We start from the raw sequence: 20684 nt of genomic DNA, 5'->3' as shown, positions 1-20684 counted from the left end.
CACCTCCACCTGTGCTTCAGCTGCTGCTTGCTAGCCATCTTCCTATTATTCAGTATTTGCTATTATTGGAAGGGAGCCAGGTTGAAATTATGCAGGTAGCTCTTCCCCAGTAATTGTACTTAGACAAGATCGTGCTGCTACAGTATTTTCCTACAGTCTGTCTGGTCAAATGAATGGAACATACGTACTTCATAAAGGACTGGAAGTTAGAGTTTGTTTTAAGTTACCTGCAATATATTTGTCACTGACTGGACAAATAACCCACATGCCTATAATAAAACTCACCGACTTCGAAATAAAAAGCCCACGCAAAGTGCTTAAGCAATGATCTTGTCTAATATATGTTTGAAACCAGAAACATAGTCCATTATATGCCAAAGAAAATATAGTAAATTAGCAGCCATTTGGCAAATACAGTGCATTACAGGATCCTGAATGAAACGGCACACTGAAAACTTGTAAGAAAAACTCGTCCATACAGAAAGTGAACATGCATTTTATCAGGAAAAATGAAAAAAGTTTTTTATGAACTTCATTTGCACAATACATAAACCTTCAAGTGGTATTATAAATATAGAGGAGCACGATATTCTTAAAGCAAATGCTAGCAGTTCATCATGAAATATGCATTCATTTGGACAAATCCAATCCATCTAAGAGTACCTCTGCCTTGTGTGTTATTGTAAAATTATTTACTAATATCAAACAGATTATTATGAATAGGATTTACTATTCAGCTTGCATTACTGCCTAAAATGTGCTAGACACTTTCAACACACAGAAGTGATACCTGCCTCAAATAAATATATCCTTTTATACAATGCTACTGTAAAAATCTCAGATACATTGCTATAAATATGCAAAACTGTTACCTTTTCCACCTCTAATAAAATAAAATTTGCACAGAATACACAGGACTTGCTATGACATGATGAAACTCAGTAACCGCTGAAAGTTGGTTAAAAAGGAATTATTATCGTTTACAATTTTGGCATCATGTAGAGATTAACACATTTTCTGTCTAAATACTAATCTTATCTTTGCTAGCCACCTGATGAAACAGTAGAGATTACTCTCTAATATAAGATGTAGCTGTTTTTTCCTTTGACATTATTTTACAAAAAATGACTACAGATATGAACACACTAAACATATCCATACACACAATGTTTTCCTGCAAATTTCACAGAGGCACAAGTTACAACCCACACCTATTTTTCTTTGACTCTTTCCTGAGAAGTACAGATGTCTGGCACTTCAACAGTGATATTTTTGTACAATTATTAATGCAAAACCACAGGAAGCTATTTTTATTGACTATTCCCAGCTGTTTACCAGCATTATGAAATTACACACCATTTTTTTGAAGAAATAAAGTTAGAGAACAAGACATGGATTCACTATGATGGTTAATGGATAAAGCAGCTATGTCTATTGACTGCAACTCTTCAAGAACCAATGCCTAATGTGTTTAGCTGATTAAAAGACATTTCTCCTCTGTGCACATTAGAAAAATTCATTGGAACATGCTTGATAATGAGATCACAGTTCTGCTAGGAACTTTATATAATCAAACAGTGAAAACAATTCAGCTTCTTTTTTTGATTCCTGGTAAGATAAGGTGCTAATTACTTTTACAGATGGTTTACTATGGCCCACATCCACTTGTCTCCATCTTCGGTGCTCAGTAACAATATTTTGGAAAAATGATAAACAAATTACATAGTAGGCATCCTTCAAGCTGCATAGACTATGGATCGCGCCCTTTATAGTTTCAATTGAGGACTTCATTTACAGCGTCTACTGTGACTATGAAGACCCACACGGGAGTGACAGTCCTTGCTGCATCTCTTGCAGAAGTGGTGGGTGTCTGGTAAGTCCTTAGTGTGCTTTCTGTGCGCTCGCTTCTCCTCTGCTAGCTGTCTGATCTTCATCTCGCCCTTCTGAAGGCCCTTGTGTAACCCCTGCCTCCATCTGCTGCGGTCGTCTGCTAGTTCTTCCCAATACTCCAGCTCGATGTCTACCTCTCTGAGGTCTTTGTTGCAGACATCTTTGTAGCGCAACTGGGGGTGTCCGGGAGGTCTTTTGCCAGAGGCTAGCTCACCATACAGGATGTCTTTTGGAATCCTTCCGTTGTTCATCCTGTGGACGTGGCCAAGCCAGCAGAGCCGACACTGCCTGAGGAGGGTGTGCATGGTTGGGATTCCAGCTTGCTCGAGGATGGCAGTGTTGGTCACTCTGTCCTTCCATGATATTCCAAGGATGCGCCTGAGGCACCGCAAGTGGAAGACGTTCAGCCTCTTTTCCTGGCGGGCATACAGGGTCCAAGTCTCGCTGCCATAAAGGAGGGTGCTGAGGATGCAGGCTCTGTAGGCTTGCATTTTGGTGTGAGTGTACAGCTTGTTGTTATTCCACACTCTCTTGCTGAGTCTGGACAGAGTTGTGGCCGCTTTTCCGATCCTCCTATTTAGCTCAGTGTCCAACGACAGTGTGTCAGTGATGGTGGATCCGAGGTAAACGAACTCGTGGACGACCTCTAACGTATAGTTGTCAATGCTGATTGATGGGGATTCAGCAACATCTGACCTAGTACGTTTGTCCTCTTTAGGCTGATGGTAAGCCCAAAGTCCTTGCATGCTTTGGAGAACTGATCCAGCAGTTTTTGAAGCTGGTCTTCTGTGTGAGAAACTACAGCAGCATCGTTTGCGAACAGCATGTCTCTGATGAGGACTTCCCGCACCTTAGACTTAGCTTTCAGCCTTGTAAGGTTAAACAGTTTCCCATCAGATCTTGTGTGCAGCAAGATGCCCTCTGTCGAAGATCCAAAGGCATGCTTCAGGAGGAGTGCGAAGAAGATCCCAAACAATGTCGGAGCAAGCACGCATCCTTGTTTGACGCCGCTCCTGATTCTGAAAGCATCCGATAATGCGCCGTCATATTGGATGGTTCCTCTCATGCCTTCATGGAACGACTGGATCATCTTGAGTAACCGTGGAGGACAGCCTATCTTGTGGAGCAGTTTGAACAGACCATCCCTGCTGACCAAGTCAAAGGCCTTGGTCAGGTCGATGAAGGCTATGTAGAGTGGCTTCCTCTGCTCCCTGCACTTCTCCTGCAGCTGCCTTAGAGAGAAGACCATGTCAATGGTAGACCTCTCTGCGCGGAATCTGCACTGCAATTCGGGGTACACCCTCTCAGCAATCTTCTGGAGTCTGCCAAGGATGACGCGAGCGAACAGTTTACCAGTGACACTTAGGAGGGAGATTCCACGGTAGTTGTTGCAGTCGCTTCTGTCTCCTTTGTTCTTATACAACGTTACAATGTTAGTGTCGCGCATATCCTGTGGAACCTCACCCTCTTTCCAGCACAGGCACAGTAGCTCATGTAGGGGTTCCAGGAGTGTGTCCGCAGCACACTTGATTACCTCTGGTGGTATACCATCCTGACCAGGGGCCTTTCCTGCTGCAATGCTGTCGATGGCTCTCTTCAGTTCATCCACAGTCGGTTCTTGATCCAGTTCATCCATTACTGGTAGGAGCTCGATGGCATCGAGGGCTGCGTCAACCACAACATTCTCGTGTGAGTACAGCTCGGAGTAGTGCTCAACCCAGCGCTCCATCTGTTTGGCTTTGTCAGTGATGACTTCACCAGATTTGGATTTCAGAGGTGCCATCTTGTTCTGGGTGGGTCCTAATGCCTTCTTCATATCCTCGTACATTCCTCTGAGATTACCAAAGTCAGCACAGGTCTGGATGCTGCTGCATAGCTGGAGCCAGTGGTTGTTGACACAGCGCCTGGCTGTCTGCTGTACTGTTCTTCTGGCCGCTCTAAGTGCTTGCTGGGTACTCTGGCTCTGTGAGCGTTTGTACTCCAGGAGTGCAGCACGCTTCTTTTCAATGACTGGAATCATCTCATCAGAGTTAGCTTCGACCCAGTCATTCGTGTTTCTAGCTCTTCTTCCAAACACCGACAAGGCCATGTTGTAAACTGTATCCCTCAGGTGTTGCCATTTGGATGTTGCATCGGCGACCCCAGGGCCACTGCGCAGATTTTCCTGGAGCGTGTCTCTGAACTTTTCAGCTTTCTCCGAGTTTGCTGTCTTTCTGGTGTCAATGCAGGGCCTTCCAGCAGGTTTAGAGCGGTACAGCTTCTTGGGTCTCAGCTTGAGCTTGGAGCAAACTAGCGAGTGATCTGTATCACAGTCAGCACTATGATAGCTGCGTGTCAGGAGGACGTTTTTGAGGTTATTACACCTGGTGATGACCACGTCTAGTTGATGCCAGTGCTTCGAGCGTGGGTGTCTCCATGACACTCTGTGCTGTGGCTTCGTTTGGAAGAATGTGTTTGTGATGCACAGATTGTGGTACGTGCACAGTTCAAGGAGACACTGTCCATTGTCATTCATTTTTCCCATACCGAAGTGTCCTAAGCAGGAAGGCCATGAGGCCCAATCAGCTCCAACTTCTGCATTGAAGTCACCCAAGATGTACAGTTGTTCACGAGCAGGTATTTGCACTACAGCAGCACTAAGCACATCATAGAACTTGTCTTTTACTTCTGGTGGGGCATACAGGGTTGGAGCATAAGCTCTGATCAGGTGGACGGGACCGTCGCAAGAGTGAAGCGTGATCCGAAGAAGTCTTTCTGATCTGCCCATGACTAATTCCACCATTTGTAGAAGGGTGTTTCTGACAGCAAAGCCAACACCATGCTCTCTGGGTTCTTCTTGGGCTTTACCCTGCCAGAAAAAGGTGTAGTCCTTTTCCTTTAGAGATCCCAAATCTGCAAGTCGTGTCTCTTGCAGTGCAGCGATATCAACTCGGAGCCTCTTCAGTTCCTCGTTGATGACAGCGGTCTTTCGGGTGTCACTGATGGCCTGAAGATCTTCAGTCAAGCCGGTCAGCATGGTCCGCACATTCCAGCAAGCAAGCTTAAATTGTTGATGTTTCTCATTTCTTGTTGATTTTCTTATTGGTTTGCCTGGTGCCCAAATTTCAGTCACTTGTCAGGTTCAGGAACCTTAAGCCTCACGCACCCAGCGAGGCAGGTGAACTGTGGTGGGACAGTATACTGTAAACTCTTTCATATCCAGCATTCTATTATCCAGAACTCTCAAATAACCGACATTTTAACTATAAATAAAGTTTAGTTATGTTTTCTGTAAGTACAGTATAGTGAACATAAATACAAATTAATACAGCAAATACGGTGTAGGTTTACAGTGTACAATACTATTGTTGGTAAATAAAGTACTCTGCATATATTTTTGTTTGTTTCTTAATATCTAGTCTTGTTTTTCTTTGGTGTTGTGCATTGCTAGGTTTACCTCTCTATCATCCAGAATATTTGAATATTCAGCAACTTCCCAGTCCCAGGGTTGCTGAATATGAAAGAGTTTGCTGTACAATACAATTTTCTAAGTCTGCTTCTGAAGCCTTATGCACTGAAACATCTCAAACTTTACATCCAATACATAGAAAACTTCACCACAGTGACATTTAACTTGATTTTTTTTTTTTGCCATATTTACATTTTTTTCACTGGGATCATTTCATAAGTGGCCTTCATGAACTACAGAATGAACACTAGAACTGAAAGGGACCTCAAGAGGTCATCGAGCACAGTCCCTGCCTTCATGGCAGGACCAAGCACTGTCTAGACCATCCTCAATAGGTGTCTATCTAACCTGCTCATATATATCTGCAGTGATGGAGATTCCACAACCTCCCTAGGCAATTTATTCCAGTGTTTAACCCACTCTGACAGTTAGGAAGTTTCTCCTCATGTCCAACCTAAGCTCCCTCACTGCAGTTTAAGTCTGTTGCTCCTTGTCCTATCCTCAGAGGCCAAGGAGAACAATTTTCTCCCTTCCCCATAACCCTCTTTTAGGTACTTGAAAACTGCTATCCTGTCCCCTCTAGGTCTTCTCTTTTCTAAACTAAATAAGCCCAGTTCTTTCAGTCTTTTTTCACAACCCATGTTCTCTAGACCTTTAATCATTCTTGTTGCTCTTCTCTGGACTTTCTCCAGTTTCTCCACATCTTTCTAGAAATGTGGTTCCCAGAACTGGACACACCACTCCAGTTGAAGCCTAATCAGTACTGAATAGTGAAGAAGAATGATTTCTTGTGCCTTGGTCACAATACCCCTCTTAACACATCCCAGAATTATGTTTGCTTTTTTTGCAACACCATCATACTGTTGACTCATATTTAGCTTGCAGTCCACTATGACCCCTAAATCCCTTCTTGCAGTACACCTTCGTACACAGTCACTTCTCATTCTATAAATGTGTGAAGCTTATTGTTCCTTCCTAAGTGGAATGTTTTTCATTTGTCCTTATTAAACTTCATCTTATTTACCTCCAGACCATTTGTCCAGTTTGTCCAGATCATTTTGAATTCTGACCCTATCCTCCAAAGCAGTTGCAACCCCTCCCAGGTTAGCATCATCTGCAAACGTAATAAGTGTACTCTCTCTGACAGTATCTAAATCGCACATGACGACACTGAATACAACTTATCTGAAAACAGACCCCTGGAGAATCCCGCCTTGTTATGCCCGCCCTGTATGACTGGGAACCATTAATAATCACCCTCTGAGAATGATTATCCACCAAGTTATGCACCCACTTTATAATAGCCCCATCTAATTTGTATTTGCCTAGTTTATTGATAAAAAGATCATGTGAGACGATATCAAATGCCTTACTAAAGTCTAGATACACCACACCCATCACTTCTCCCTTATCCACAAGGCTTATTATCCTGTCAAAAAAGCTATCAAATTGGTCTGGCATGATTTGTTCTTTCTAAATCCATGCTGGCTGTTACCAATCACCTTATTTTCTTCCAGGTGTTTGCAGATGAATTCCTTAATTACTTGTTCCATTATCTTGCCCAGTGCAGAAGTTAAACTGACTGGTCTGTAGTTTCCTGGGTTGTTCTTATTTCCCTTTTTATAGATGGACACTATGGCCACGTCTACACGTGCACGCTACTTCCAAGTAGCAGCACCAACTTCGAAATACCGCCCGTCACGGCTACACGTGTTGGGCGCTATTTCGATGTTAACATCGACGTTAGGCGGCGAGATGTCGAAGTCGCTAACCCCATGAGGGGATGGGAATAGCGCCCTACTTCGAAGTTGAACATCGAAGTAGGGCACGTGTAGACGATTCGCGTCCCGCAACATCGAAATAGCGGGGTCCGCCATGGTGGCCATCAGCTGAGGGGTTGAGAGACGCTCTCTCTCCAGCCCCTGCGGGGCTCTATGGTCACTGTGTGCAGCAGCCCTTAGCCCAGGGCTTCTGGCTGCTGCTGCGGCAGCTGGGGATCCATGCTGCATGCACAGGGTCTGCAACCAGTTGTCGGCTCTGTGGATCTTGTGTTGTTTAGTGCAACTGTGTCTGGGACGGGCCCTTTAAGGGAGCGGCTTGCTGTTGAGTCCGCCCTGTGACCCAGTCTGCAGCTGTTCCTGGCACCCTTATTTCGATGTGTGCTACTTTGGCGTGTAGACGTTCCCTCGCAGCGCCTATTTCGATGTGGTGCTGCCCAACGTCGAAGTTGAACGTCGACGTTGCCAGCCCTGGAGGACGTGTAGACGTTATTCATTGAAATAGCCTATTTCGATGTTGCTACATCGAAATAAGCTATTTCGATGTAGCATGCACGTGTAGACGTAGCCTATATTTGCCCTTTTCCAGTCTTCTGGAATCTCTCCCAACTGTCAGGACTTTTCAGAGATGATAGCTAAAGGCTCAGAAATCTACTTTATCAGCTCCTTGAGTATTCTGGGATGCATTTCATTATGCTCTGGTGACTTGCAGACATCTAACTTTTCTAAGTAATTTTTAGCTTGTTCTTTTTTATTTTATCTTAGCTGTGTCTACACGTGCACACTACTTCGAAGTAGCGGCACTAACTTCGAAATAGCGCCCATCACGGCTACACGCGTCGGGCGCTATTTCGAAGTTAACTTCGATGTTAGGCGGCGAGACGTCAAAGTCACTAACCTCATGAGGGGATCAGAATAGCGCCCTACTTCGACGTTCAACGTCGAAGTAGGGACCGTGTAGACGATCCGCGTCCCGCAACGTCGAAATTGCCGGGTCCTCCACGGCGGCCATCAGCTGGGGGGTTGAGAGATGCTCTCTCTCCAGCCCCTGCGGGGCTCTATGGTCACCGTGGGCAGCAGCCCTTAGCCCAGGGCTTCTGGCAGCTGCTGCGGCAGCTGGGGATCCATGCTGCAGGCACAGGGTCTGCAACCAGTTGTCGGCTCTGTGCATCTTGTGTTGTTCAGTGCAACTGTGTCTGGGAGGGGCCCTTTAAGGGAGCGGCTTGCTGTTGAGTCCGCCCTGTGACCCTGTCTGCAGCTGTGCCTGGCACCCTTATTTCGATGTGTGCTACTTTGGCGTGTAGACGTACCCTCGCAGCGCCTATTTCGATGTGGTGCCGCGCAACGTCGAAGTTGAACAGCGACGTTGCCAGCCCTGGAGGACGTGTAGACGTTATTCATCGAAATAGCCTATTTCGATGTTGCTACATCGAAATAAGCTATTTCGATGTTGGCTTCACGTGTAGACGTAGCCCTTCTAAACCTACCCCCGTCCTACTATATTCACTTCACCAGACGTCTTGGTGAAGACCAAAACAAAGAAGTCATTTAGCATCTCTGCCATTTCCAAGTTTCCTGATATTGTTTCTCCCTCCTCACTGACAGGTCCTGCCCTGTCCTTTATCTTCCTCCTACTTCTCATATATTCATAGAATGTCTTCTTGTTACCCTTTATGTTTCTAGCTAGTCTAAGATTGTTTTGTGCTTTGATCTTGCTAATCTTGCCCCGCCACATATATTTGCTTAAATTCATCCACTGTAATTTCTCCTAATTTTCACTTTTTATATGATTCCTTTTTGATTCTGAGATCATGCAAGATCTTCTCGCTAAGACAAGACATGTTTTACCATAGTTTCTATCTTCCCTATGTAGAGGTACAGCTTGCTTTTGGGCCCTTAATATAACGTCCCTTTGAAAAAATGCCAACTCTTTTCGGCTACATCTGCACTAGCCCAAATCTTTGGAATGGCCATTTCAAAGATTACTAATGAGGTGCTGAAATACATATTCAGTGCCTCATTAGCATGCCACCAGCCACAGCTCTTCGAAATTGCTGCTTTTCGCTGCCACGTGGCTCGTCCAGGTGGGGGTCCTTTTTGAAAGGAGCCCAGGAACTTTGAAATCCCCCTATTCCTATCTGCTGATTAGGAGGATTTCAAAGTTCCCTGGGTCCTTATTAGCAGATAGGAATAAGGGGATTTCAAAGTTCCCAGGATCCTTGGAAAAAGGACTCCCTGTCTGGACGAGCTGCGCAGCAGCAAAAACCAGCAATTTTGAAGCGCCGTGGCCGGTAGCATGCTAATGAGGCGCTGAATATGCACTTCAGCACCTCACTACTAATCTTCAGAATGGACTTTTGCATGGCCATTTCGAAGATTTGAGCTAGTGTAGACATGGCCTTCAATTGTTTTTCCTGTTAGTTTTCTTCCCATGGGACCTTACCTACCAGCTCTCTCAGTTTACAAGAGTCTGCTTTCCTGAAATCTATTGTCTCTATTTTGCTGTACTCCATTTTGCCACTCCTTAGAATCCTGAACTCTCTGATTTCATGGTCACTTTCTCCCAAGCTGCATTTCACTTTCAAATTCTCAGTGGGTTCCCCCCTATTTGTTAAAATCAAATCTAGAACTGCGTCCCCCAGTAGCTTTTTCCAACTTCTGAAATAAAAACTGTCTTCAGTACAGTCCAAAAACTTACTGGATAGTCTGTGCCTCGCTGTGGTAGTTTCCCAACATATGTCTCAATAGCTGAAGTCCCCCCTCACCAACAAATCCTGAACTTTGGATGATTTTGTTAGTTGTTTAGAAAAAAGCCTCATCTAACTCTGCTACCTGGGAAGTTGGTCCATAGTAGCCCCCAAGCATGTCGTCACCCTTGTATTTTTACCCATTATAACCTAACCAGAGACTCTCAATAAGCCTGTCTCCTGCATCTATCTCCACCTGAGTTCAGGTATGCACATTTTTTAAATATATAAGGCAACACCTCCTGCCTGTTTACTTCGCCTATCCTTCCTGAAAAAGCTGTACCCTTCTATACCAATATTCCAATTGTGTGTAGTATCCCACCAAGTCTCTGTAAGACCAATTTTGTCATAGTTATATTTACTTATGAACACTTTACGTTCTTCCTGCTTACTACCCATACTTCTTACCGTAAACCCCCCAGTATGCATGATTTCAATCTGCGCTTAACTCATGTTAAGGTGAGTTAAGTGCAAACCAAACGGAACACAGGTCCCTGCTCCAGCCCCCAGCTCCCCACTCCAGACCCAGGCTCCCCCAGCTGGGGGATGCTGAGGAGAAGCCTCTCTGCCACGGCTGTCTGCCCACCCAGTTCCCCCGACTGGGGGAGCCAGGCAGGAAGACAGCCACAGTGGCATGGCTTCTCCATGGCTTCCCCTCACCCGGTTCCTGGTTCCCCCCACGACTTGTGCAAAATTCGAGTTATGCAAGGGTGCGCAGGACCATAATTCTGATAACTTGGGGGTCTACTACAGGCATCTAAGATACTGATTTGTTTTTGCCTTCCAGTTCTGCCTAGTTCTTTTTTCCTCTGCTATAATAGCCCATAATCCCTCCCACTTTCAACCCAACTCCCAGGCCTCCAAGTTTTTTACTTATCTGTGGGCTTTGGTCATCTGTTCCCATGAAAGCTAGCTTGACACCCTCCTCACTAGGTTAGACAGCCTCAATCCAAATACAGTCTTCCCATTCCTCAAAAGCTGAATTCCACCCCTGCTTTGCAGTCCTTCGTAGAATAGCATCTCATGGTTAAGGAAGCCAAAGTGGTCCTGGCAACACCATCATCGCAGCCAGGCATTCACCTCCAGGATGTACCTGTCTCTGCCTGGGCCCCTTCCTTTGACAGGAAGGACTGAAGAGAACACCACCTGCACTCCCAACTCCTTCACCATATTCCCAGAGCCCTGATCTGCTCAAGGTTACATCTTGCAGCATCATTCATGTCCACATGGATGAGGAGCATAGGGTAGCAGTTTGAAGGCTTGACAATGCCTCCGTAACATCTCGGATACAGACTCCTGCTAGGCAGCGTACCTCCTGAGATGACATGTCAGGGCGACACATGGGTGTCTCCATCCCACTCAGAAGAGAGTCTCTGACCACCATTACCACCACTACCCTGACAGCAGACCTCCCTGCCTTGTAAGTACAAGGCTTCTCTTCCTCTGCTGGAGGGGTCTCTCATGTCTCCCCTATCCAGAACAGCATAACGGTTTCCCAGGACCATGGCAGGAGGGTTGGGAGCAGGAATGGAGCACTGCCGGCTGCCAGAGTGACTAGCTGCCAGTGTCCCACCTGAGCTATCTCCTCCTCTACCGGTGGTGTCTCAGTAGTCTTTTGGAGTGGTGGGACAGCTACATTAGCCTCAGCAGCCTCCACATGAATACTGCCCAGGAATTGCTTGTGGACTTGGATCCTCCTTAGCCTAGCCACTTCCTCATGTAACTCTCCCACTGCTTCCCGAGAGATTTCATCAGCAGACACCTTCCACATTGGATGGTCCCCCCAGCCTGGATTTAAGTCTCAGTCCCCGCAAAACCATGCCAGAATCTGGATAGAGGCATCCCTGGTCAGGAGGTCTGTCTGACCACAGGCGGACAAGGCAAGAGCAGTGCTGGCAGAGGTGTTGCAGGTCTTCCTAACCATAGTAGAACTCCCTGTATCAAACTCCCTACTCTGCAGCCCCCTGTCTGCGTCGCTCCCCTGGTCGCTCTGCCTCTGGCTTTTAAAGTCTGCTCACCTAGGTCAGGCCTACCACCTCATTAGCCGCACACAGGGGAAAGCTGATCAAGGGAACAAAAGTTCAGAACAGGGCAGCCATCATATAAGCCATCATATGAGGGTCAGAACAGGGTAGCCAGTATGTAATTCTTACTCCTGAGGGAATCGTGCACCACTGTGTCATGCACAGAGTTTATGCCCTCTGCAGATTTTTTTTAATACATTCTGCTGAAGAGGAACTGCAGTTATTTCTTTTGCCCACCAGTGGCCATTTTGTTACCAAAATAAGAGCAGCTGGCTCATGGGTCACTGGCTGTAGTAGTCAGTAGCCAATAGGAAGAGAGCAGAGTATGTGCTGCTCACAGTGCCCTGACTGCAGGGCCAGATGATCAGGCACAGGATGTGCAGGAGAGGGGATGGGGAGACAGATAGCAGCAGGCACATGGGTCTCCTGGAGGGGGTGACATAAACAGGGGTTCAGAAGAGCTAGGGTGAGGAACAGACTGAAAGTAGGGCCGTAGGAGATGAATGCAGAGACACATGGGGTAAGGGACAGATGTGCCCAACTGATTAGAAAGGTCAACCACGTCTGTCTGGGAGAGGCTCCCCAGCTCACCGACAATCCCATCAGGCTCCCCCCCCACACCCAATTATTCTGTATTTCTCTCATCTACCCCCAACAACTCCACCTCCCAAGGTTCACTCCCAGGGTCTTTCCCAGCAATTACTTCTCTCTCCCCATCAGCTCCTCCTTTACCCTTGACTCCTTCAAGCCTGCTTCTGAGGGGTGTGGTAAATACAGTTCTGTACTGTAGTTCAAATGAATTATTCCTCAAAGTTTCATATTAATATGCCTAGTTAGGAGTCTATTTGTCAGAAAACATCTTTCGCTGTCAGTATTATTACAGCGGTAGCCGTGTTAGTCTGTATCTGCTACAGGACTGCTTGCTTTGTTTTGTATTATTATGGACACACTTGCTGACAGATATATTTAAATATATTATCAAAATAATTGAAATCGGCATATTTACACTATGTTATTTTGACAAATAATGTGCACAATTTTGCAGAATTTTAAAACATTGTGCACAGAATTATTTTTAAATGCAGAATACTCCCAGGAGTAAATTACAAAATACTAGAATAAAACCAGGGGTCTAAATGCAGAAGAACGTGAGGTGCTAAAATGTTATCCTTTCTAGTACTCAGACTCCATAATACAGTGGTATAAATTACAGCACATTGAGTTACATGTAAAGATAAAAGGAGATACAGTAAACCCTTGCAATCAAGTTGTGTGTGTCTCAGGTTTACGCAATTGCCACCCCTGTCTCTGGCTGCCCCTGACAGAAGCGGTTTCCTGCTCCTGTCAGGGATGGCAGCCACTCCTGTTAAGGGTGGCAGCCTCAAGTCAGGCTGCAGTCCCTGACAGGAGCAGTTTCTTGTCCAGAAACCGCTGGGCAAGCAACTGTGTGCCCTCCAGCTGGGAGAAGCCAGGGACCACGTGGCTGCTCCCTCCACTTCCCCCAGCTGCCCGCTCCCCCACCGCCCCCCCACCAATTTACATTAAATTTGATTTATGTGGTGGCTGCCCAGAATGCAACCTTTACATAAATCAAGGGATTACTGTTATTGCAGAAACCAGTTACTATAGCAGGCTAGCTAAGTATAGGGTGACCAATGTCCCAATTTTACAGGGATAATTGCAATATACATGGCTTTCTCTTATATAGATGCTTATCATCCCCAGTGCCTGTCCTGGTTTTTCACACTTGCACTGACAAAAAGGTTACCCTAAATGAATGAATCCCTAATTTCTCCCTAGTACAACTGGAAAAACTTTCATACAGAGGCATTCAGCCCAAACTCTGCAAAACAATTATATAACAAACACAAATACAAAAGCAGATGTGCAGTCTAACTAAAATTGAAGTAAACACAATGACACTTATATGGAAGAAAAAGATACATTTCAGGAGGGAATATTAAATTCCCTCAAATTCTTTCTGGTCCTCTTGCTAAGCTAAGAATGCATTCTCTCTCCCCTTAAATTGCGCTTAAAAAGCCCTCTACGTCAGCCATGTTTTATACAACATTTTAAAGCAAAAAGAAAAATCCAGCTCAAAACATTGTAGGTTAGTATGGCAACACAAGATAAATAACAAATATAATCACCTTAAAAAGGAGATTCTCATGTGGATGTAAGGCCCATATTTACTTTTTACAAAATAAAACCCATCCTCCACAATAAAGACTCTACAGTTTTCTCTTATTTTAATCCCATTTGCAATCCAAACACTGCAGCACCATCATAATGCTCTGAGAGCCAGAAAGTGTCTACACCGAGTGAAATGCAAACAGTCAATACATCAGCATTTGGTGAAATATAAGTCAAATTTTTTTAAATTCTTTCACATATAATTGTCTAAAGGATCTTAACATATACAAATATATTTCAATCTATCTACTACCCCTTTAAACTCAATTACATTGATAGCTGGTCAGGAGTTGTGGCTAGAACAACTCATAGGGGATGTGGAAGACCCAAGTTCAAGTCCTGCCTCATCTCCAGCAGTGACTTCAATTGGGTCTCTTCAATTGTACCTTTGTGAGTGACCTACCCACAGGACTGCTGGCTAATCTGGAACCTGTCCAATTCAGAATTTTTCATGGAAAAAAAATAAGAGAAAGGTCACTGTTTTGTTCTACCCTTTTACAGAAACAAATTTCAAAATATTTGTTCATTTATTTAGAACAAAACAGAATTATTGTGTTTTGTTGAGCCCTAGTCACATTTTCACAAAACCAAGGTTCTCTGTAGTGCCATCAAGTGAAACTAAAGCATATGTCAGAAGTAAGCTTCCAAATGGCTGTTGCACTCAATTTAAACTTTTTATATTTCTTTATTTTCATAATAAAAAATGTTGGAAGCCCTAAGACAGCTACTTATCTGTAAAGTGGCATTTATGAGTAACTACATTTTCAAAATGACTCTTGGTCATTACCCTCACACATCCCCACTAAGACCGTCATTCTCATTCACTGAAAGATATTATTCTGTGTCTTACCTACATTTATTACAATGCATTATGGGGAGAATAATATGCCAGTGGTTTCTTTTTAAAACAAGGGATATTAGCTCAATTGAGTATGCAGCTAATTCTGAAGAAGCCTACAGAAGACTAATATTCAAGATGTTTGCTTGCTTTGTTAATGTTCTGTATTACTAGCTCTGTATCTCTAAAGCTCTTATCCTCGGTATTCCTTTGTTTAGAAGGCTATTATGAAGTTTTATTTTAGTTATGGATGCTGGCACCAGAAAAAAACAAAAAACAAAATGAAGCTCCAAAGTCATATCTCCTTAAATCCTCTCTCTATGGCTCCTTTTCATCTCAATTGACGATGGTTAGCAGTGGTGGCCAGGATGTATGGACACTGTTTGAGTCTGCAGCTTCTCTCATGGCTTATTCATCCAATATTGGATTTGCAATAACTGCATGTTAGTCTATTTCTGAATTAGTGAGTCTGAGAGCTTTTCCCATCTAAGACGAAGTTCTTTTGCGGGGCTTGCACATTTACTATCAAAGCATGATGTGCCCTGTCATAGCAGTTGTCACCAGGTATTTCGATTTGATCATGTAGATTCCCAGGATTTTGGATCAATGTTGAATTTTTTCATGGTGTTTTTGCATGTATCCTTGAATCTTAGCTTTGGTCTTCCTCTTGCTCTGAACGCACATGACAGTTCACTAAAGAGGATTTCTTTGGGAAGACATTCCTCACCCATTCTTCTCATATGATCAAGCCAACGTAGTCTTCTGCTGTTGAGGACTGCTATGAGGCTGGGTATGACAGATCTTGACAGGACATCTGCATTTTAAACTTTATCTTGCCGGTTGATATTCATAATTCTGCGGAAGCAATGAAGATGGAAGCTGTTCAGTTTTTAGTCCTGGTTCAAGTAGGTGGTCCATGCCTCAGAGCCACATAGCAGGATACTCAATACACATGCCTCGTAGACTAGTATCTTTGTTTTCACTGACAGCTTAGGATTGCTCCATGCTCATTTCATAAGTCTGCCAAAAATAGTAGCTGCCATCCCGATTCTGATGTTCAGTTCGTTGTCCATGGAGAGGTTTGTGGAGACAATAGACCCAAGGTAACAGAATTGTTGAACCACATCTAATGGGCTGTCATCCAGAATGACGCTGGGTCACTCAGATATACCTTGAGTGAATACAAAAGTTTTCTTCATGCTTATGTGAAGGGAAAACAACTTGCAAGCTCTGGACAGAGAATCCATCAGTGACCGTAGCGTGTCTTCATTATGAGCGAAGAGAGCTGCATCATCTGCAAAGAGGAGTTTCCTAATGAGGACTTTCTTGACCTTAGTTTTGGCCTTAAGTCTTGCCAAGTTGTAGAGAGAGCCATCTAATCTTGTGTGGACTTTGAAATGTGCAATTTAGTAGAACTGAGAAGAATATGCAGAAGAGAGAGTAGAGGCAAGAACACACCCTTGTTTGACTCCACTGTTCATCGTAAATGATTCTCATGTAGACCCATCATATTGCACTGTTGCTTTGTGTTCATGTTTGCTTTCATGTCTTCAATAGGGTCAGTAGGCAGTCAGTCTTGGTTAATATTCTGTATAGTCCAGATCTACTAACTATGTCAAACACCTTTGTTAAGTCCACAAATGCTATGCATAATGGCTTTCCTTGTTCTCTGCATTTTTCCTGTAGTTGTCAAAGGGAGAAAATCATGTCCATTGCTGACCTGCCAGCCTGGATGCCACATTGTCTTTCTGGATAGACTCCATCTGCGAGTTTTTGCAGGTGTTTGAGAATGACGTGGGCAAATGCTTTTCCTGTGATGCTCAGTAATGAGATGCCTCTGTAGTTGTTTTAGTCACCCTTGTTGCCTTTGTTTTCATAAAGGGTGATGGTGTTTGCATCCTTCAATGTCATACGGAACATCTCCAGCTCTCCAACATTTTAGGAGTAAATCACAGAGAAATGGGGAAGAGCACACAGTCTTGTTTGTTTTTGTGCAAAATTACCTGGTGACCCTTAAGTGAACAGCCATGCTCGGGCATGTTAGGGTGAATTGCATGGGCACTTGAAAAACACGATGAGGTATGTGGGGTGGAGGCAGGGTCCAGAGACCTTTTTAAATTGTTATAGGGAAATATGCCTCAGCACAAACAGGCTAAACCACTAACCCCACACCAAGAACTGAGGAACCAAGTGAATTGGGCAAGTCTAAACCAGTTGGCAACAGAATTTGCTGAATTGCTTGCAGACTGCACTATCTGCAGCCTTCTCCCCACCTCAAATTGACAAACAGGAAAAACCTAAACAGGAAAGATCCATGGCCTCTGACCTAGCAGCCCAGAGGGCCAGCTGCATACCTTAAAAGGAAAAAATAAGCATGAGATGTATGGTTGTGCAAAATGGGGCAGGGGGCTGAGAGGGGCTGCAGGCGAAGAGAAGCAGAAGCAACCCGGATGTGATGTGTCAGGCCTCGGGTGGAGCCAGCAAATAGCAGGACTATAAAGGAGGGCAACAATGTAAGGAGGGAGAGGAACTCCCGAATCCTGGAGAGACCGGACACTGTCTGCGACAAGGACTGATCACCCTTTGCCACTCCTCCCGCCTGCTTGCAAGTTAAACAGAGTAGTGTGTGAATACCTATTGGTACCATGGAGAAATTTGTAACATTATAGCTTAGATAGCCAGATGCAGTGTTTTGTTGTTTTGTTCCTGTACCTGCTCAGCTGCGTAAGTAAAAATTAGCATTTGCATTTTTACCTCTGGTTTTCCTTTTAGTACCCTGCCACAGCTATGTGTATTACTGTGTGTGTGTCTTTAGTTTCATGAGCCTGTAAGGGTCATGTGTAAGGCTGAGGCAAAGACGCCCCAGAACCCCTGAAAGGGCTTTGACCCAATGACCGGGAAGTTCTGAAAGCAAGCTGCCTCAGCTGGGAAGCATGGTCCGCTGAACCTCGTGCTCTACAGAACAGTTTGTTTGTCTGTTTGCATCTGTACGTCACACTCTCCTATTAACCCTTAAGTCCTATCCCCTGAAACTCGAAACTCTCACTTCCTGGGGATAGAAAACAGCTCTTAGAAATCAGGATAAACAACAGCCAATGAATTCTACCAACCCATGGGCTGTTTTAGATAACTACTGGGAGTTAGCAAAACCTCAGGGGGTGTTTCTCTTCCTTTTGGGTGTAATCCTATTCCTCCGGTTAGTAGTGTAGTGTAAGCCACGGCTATAATTACACCAGTGGTGCGGGTCATCACCGAGATACAGCCCTCCCTTTTTTTTTCTCCAGTTCAACACTTCACCCACCTCTCACCTCCACCCTTATTTAGGACTTGGAGCACAGCATATTTGCTCCTCAGACTTCAGCTGGGATTCTGTTGTTTCCTGGCACTTTTCCATTGGAGAGAACATCAAGAGCTAAAAATAAAAATAAAAAATATGGAGATACACATCTCACAGAACTGGAAGGGACGTTAGAAGGTCATTGATTCCAGGCCCCTGATCTCTTGGCAGGACCAAGCACCATTTTTTTTTTTTTACATTTATTTGCCCCAGATCCCTAAATGGCTCCCTCAAGAACTAAACTTGCAACCCTGGGTTTAGCAGGCCAGTGCTCAAAACACTGAGCTATCCCTCCCCACAAGCTTGAGAAATTTCCTCCTCCACAGGCTCTACATCTAGCATAGACATTTCTGGAAGGGTTGGGATGAGGTTGTCAAGTTCAGGTTGTATTGTATGCTTGTGGGAATAAAGACTTCAGTCGTGTTCCACCCATCTGGACATTTGCAGCTTTTTGTCTGTGATCACCTGTCCTTTTAAATGCTTCAGTGGGGTGACTTTGGTAATGCGTGGTCTCTACTATGTTATTAAAATGAAAAACAAGTAAGCTGTATTTCTATAGTGTTCTGTGCCCTTACCTTAAGTCCTCATGCACAGTTGCAGAAGTTTGTGTTTCTTTTCTAAATTATAAGCAGATCTTATATAAACAAGATGATGCCTTGCATAAACAAAGTCAAAGCAACCCTTGCCTGGTTTCTTACTGCACTATTCAAACAAAGACATTGTGTTTGCAATAACTTGCATACAGTAGTCTCAGAGAGGTGGCCCCATGTTAGTCTGTATCTTCATAAAACAAAAAAGCAGTCCTGTAGCACCTTAAAGACTAACAATATAACTTATTAGGTGATGAGCTTTTTCAGGTTAGACCCACTTCTTCAGATCTGGAGAAACCGGATAACTGAGATGAAGAGAATTTAAAAGAAAGATAGAAAAACATGAAATAAAAACTGATGAATCAGCTAGATAGGACAGAAGTGGGGAAGAGTGGGAAGAAAAGAGTTTCTGCAACTGTCTATTAAGTTAATGAACTGCCTGGGGTCACTGCGAATATCAGAGGTGGGGAAATTGTCCTTGTAATGTGTAAAGTAATTGATATCTTTGTGGAGTCCAAGGCGATAAGTATTAAACTTGATAATAAATTCCAATTCAGACGTCTCCCTTTGTAATCTGGTATTAAAGTCTCTTTGTTTTAGAATGCAAACCTAAGGCCAATATTTTAAAAGGGCTGTAGAGGCGATCCCAGCAATTACAGAGAAGTAAGTCTAACATCAGTACCAGGCAAATTCGTTGAAACAATAGAAAAGAATAAAATTGTAAGACAAATAGAAGAATGTAAATAGTTGGGCAAAAGTCAACATGGTTTCTCTAAAGGACAATCATGTCTTATTTTCTTTGAAGGGGTCAGCGAAGGTGTGGATAAGGGGGATCCAGCAGATATAGTGTACAGGTACTTAGATTTCCAGAAAGCTGTTGGCAAGGTCCCTCACCAAAGGCTCTTATGTAAATTAAGTCATCATGGGATAAAAGGGAAGATCCTTTCATGGACTGAGAACTGGCTAAAAAAACGGGAAACAAAAGGTAGGAATAAATGGTAAATTTTCAGAATGGACAGGGGTAACTAATGGTTTCCACCAAGAATCAGACCTAAGACCAATCTTATTCAACTTATTCATAAATGATCTGAAGAAAGGGGAAAACTGTGAGGCAGCAAAGTTTTCAGACAAAACTAAACTGCTCAAGAGAGCTAAGACTAAAGCAGACTACGAAGAATTTCAAAAAGATCTCACAAAACTAAGTAACTGGGCAACAAAATGGCAAACAAAACATAACGTGGATAAATGTAAAGTAATGCAGATGGGAAAAAATGACCCCAACTATACATACAATATGACGGGAGTTAATTTAGTTATAACTCATCAAGAAAGATCTTGGAGTCACTGTGGGCAGCTCACTGAAAACATCCACACAGTGCGCAGTGGCAGCCAAAAGAGCAAACAGGATGCTATGAATCATTTAGAAAGGGATAAAGAAGACGATGGAGAATATCTAACTGCCACATCTTGAATAGTGTGCACAGATGTGGTCTTCTCATCTCAAAGAATATATACTGGTATTAGAAAAGGTTCAGTAAAGGGCAACTAAAACAATTAAGGGTTTGGAATGGGTGGTCCCATATGAAGAGAGATTAAAGAGACTAGGACTTGTCATCTTAGAAAAGAGGAGACTAAGAGGGGGATGTGATAGAGGTACATAAAATCATGACTGATGTGGTGAAAGTGAGTAAGGAAAAGTTATTTAATTTTCCCCATAATATATGAACTAGGGGACACCAAATTAAATTAATGGGCAGCAGTTTTAAAACAAATAAAAGGAAGTTCTTCATACAGTGCAGTGTCATCCTGTGGAACTCCTTGCCAGAGCAGGCTGTGAAG

The 20684-nt window shown here is 43.9% G+C and overlaps 1 protein-coding gene across 8 annotated transcripts in view; it reads right to left on the bottom strand.

Moving 5' to 3' along the window:
* ZNF704 (zinc finger protein 704) overlaps positions 1 to 20684 on the bottom strand; it is a 180120-nt gene that overhangs the window by 88097 nt on the left and 71339 nt on the right. The gene's annotated exons all lie outside the window — the stretch shown is intronic.

Source organism: Carettochelys insculpta, chromosome 2 (assembly GCF_033958435.1).
Source record: "Carettochelys insculpta isolate YL-2023 chromosome 2, ASM3395843v1, whole genome shotgun sequence".
In the NCBI taxonomy this organism is placed as follows: Eukaryota; Metazoa; Chordata; order Testudines; family Carettochelyidae; genus Carettochelys; species Carettochelys insculpta.
Note: the sequence above shows the minus strand (reverse complement) of the source record. Positions and strands in the feature narration are given on the sequence as shown.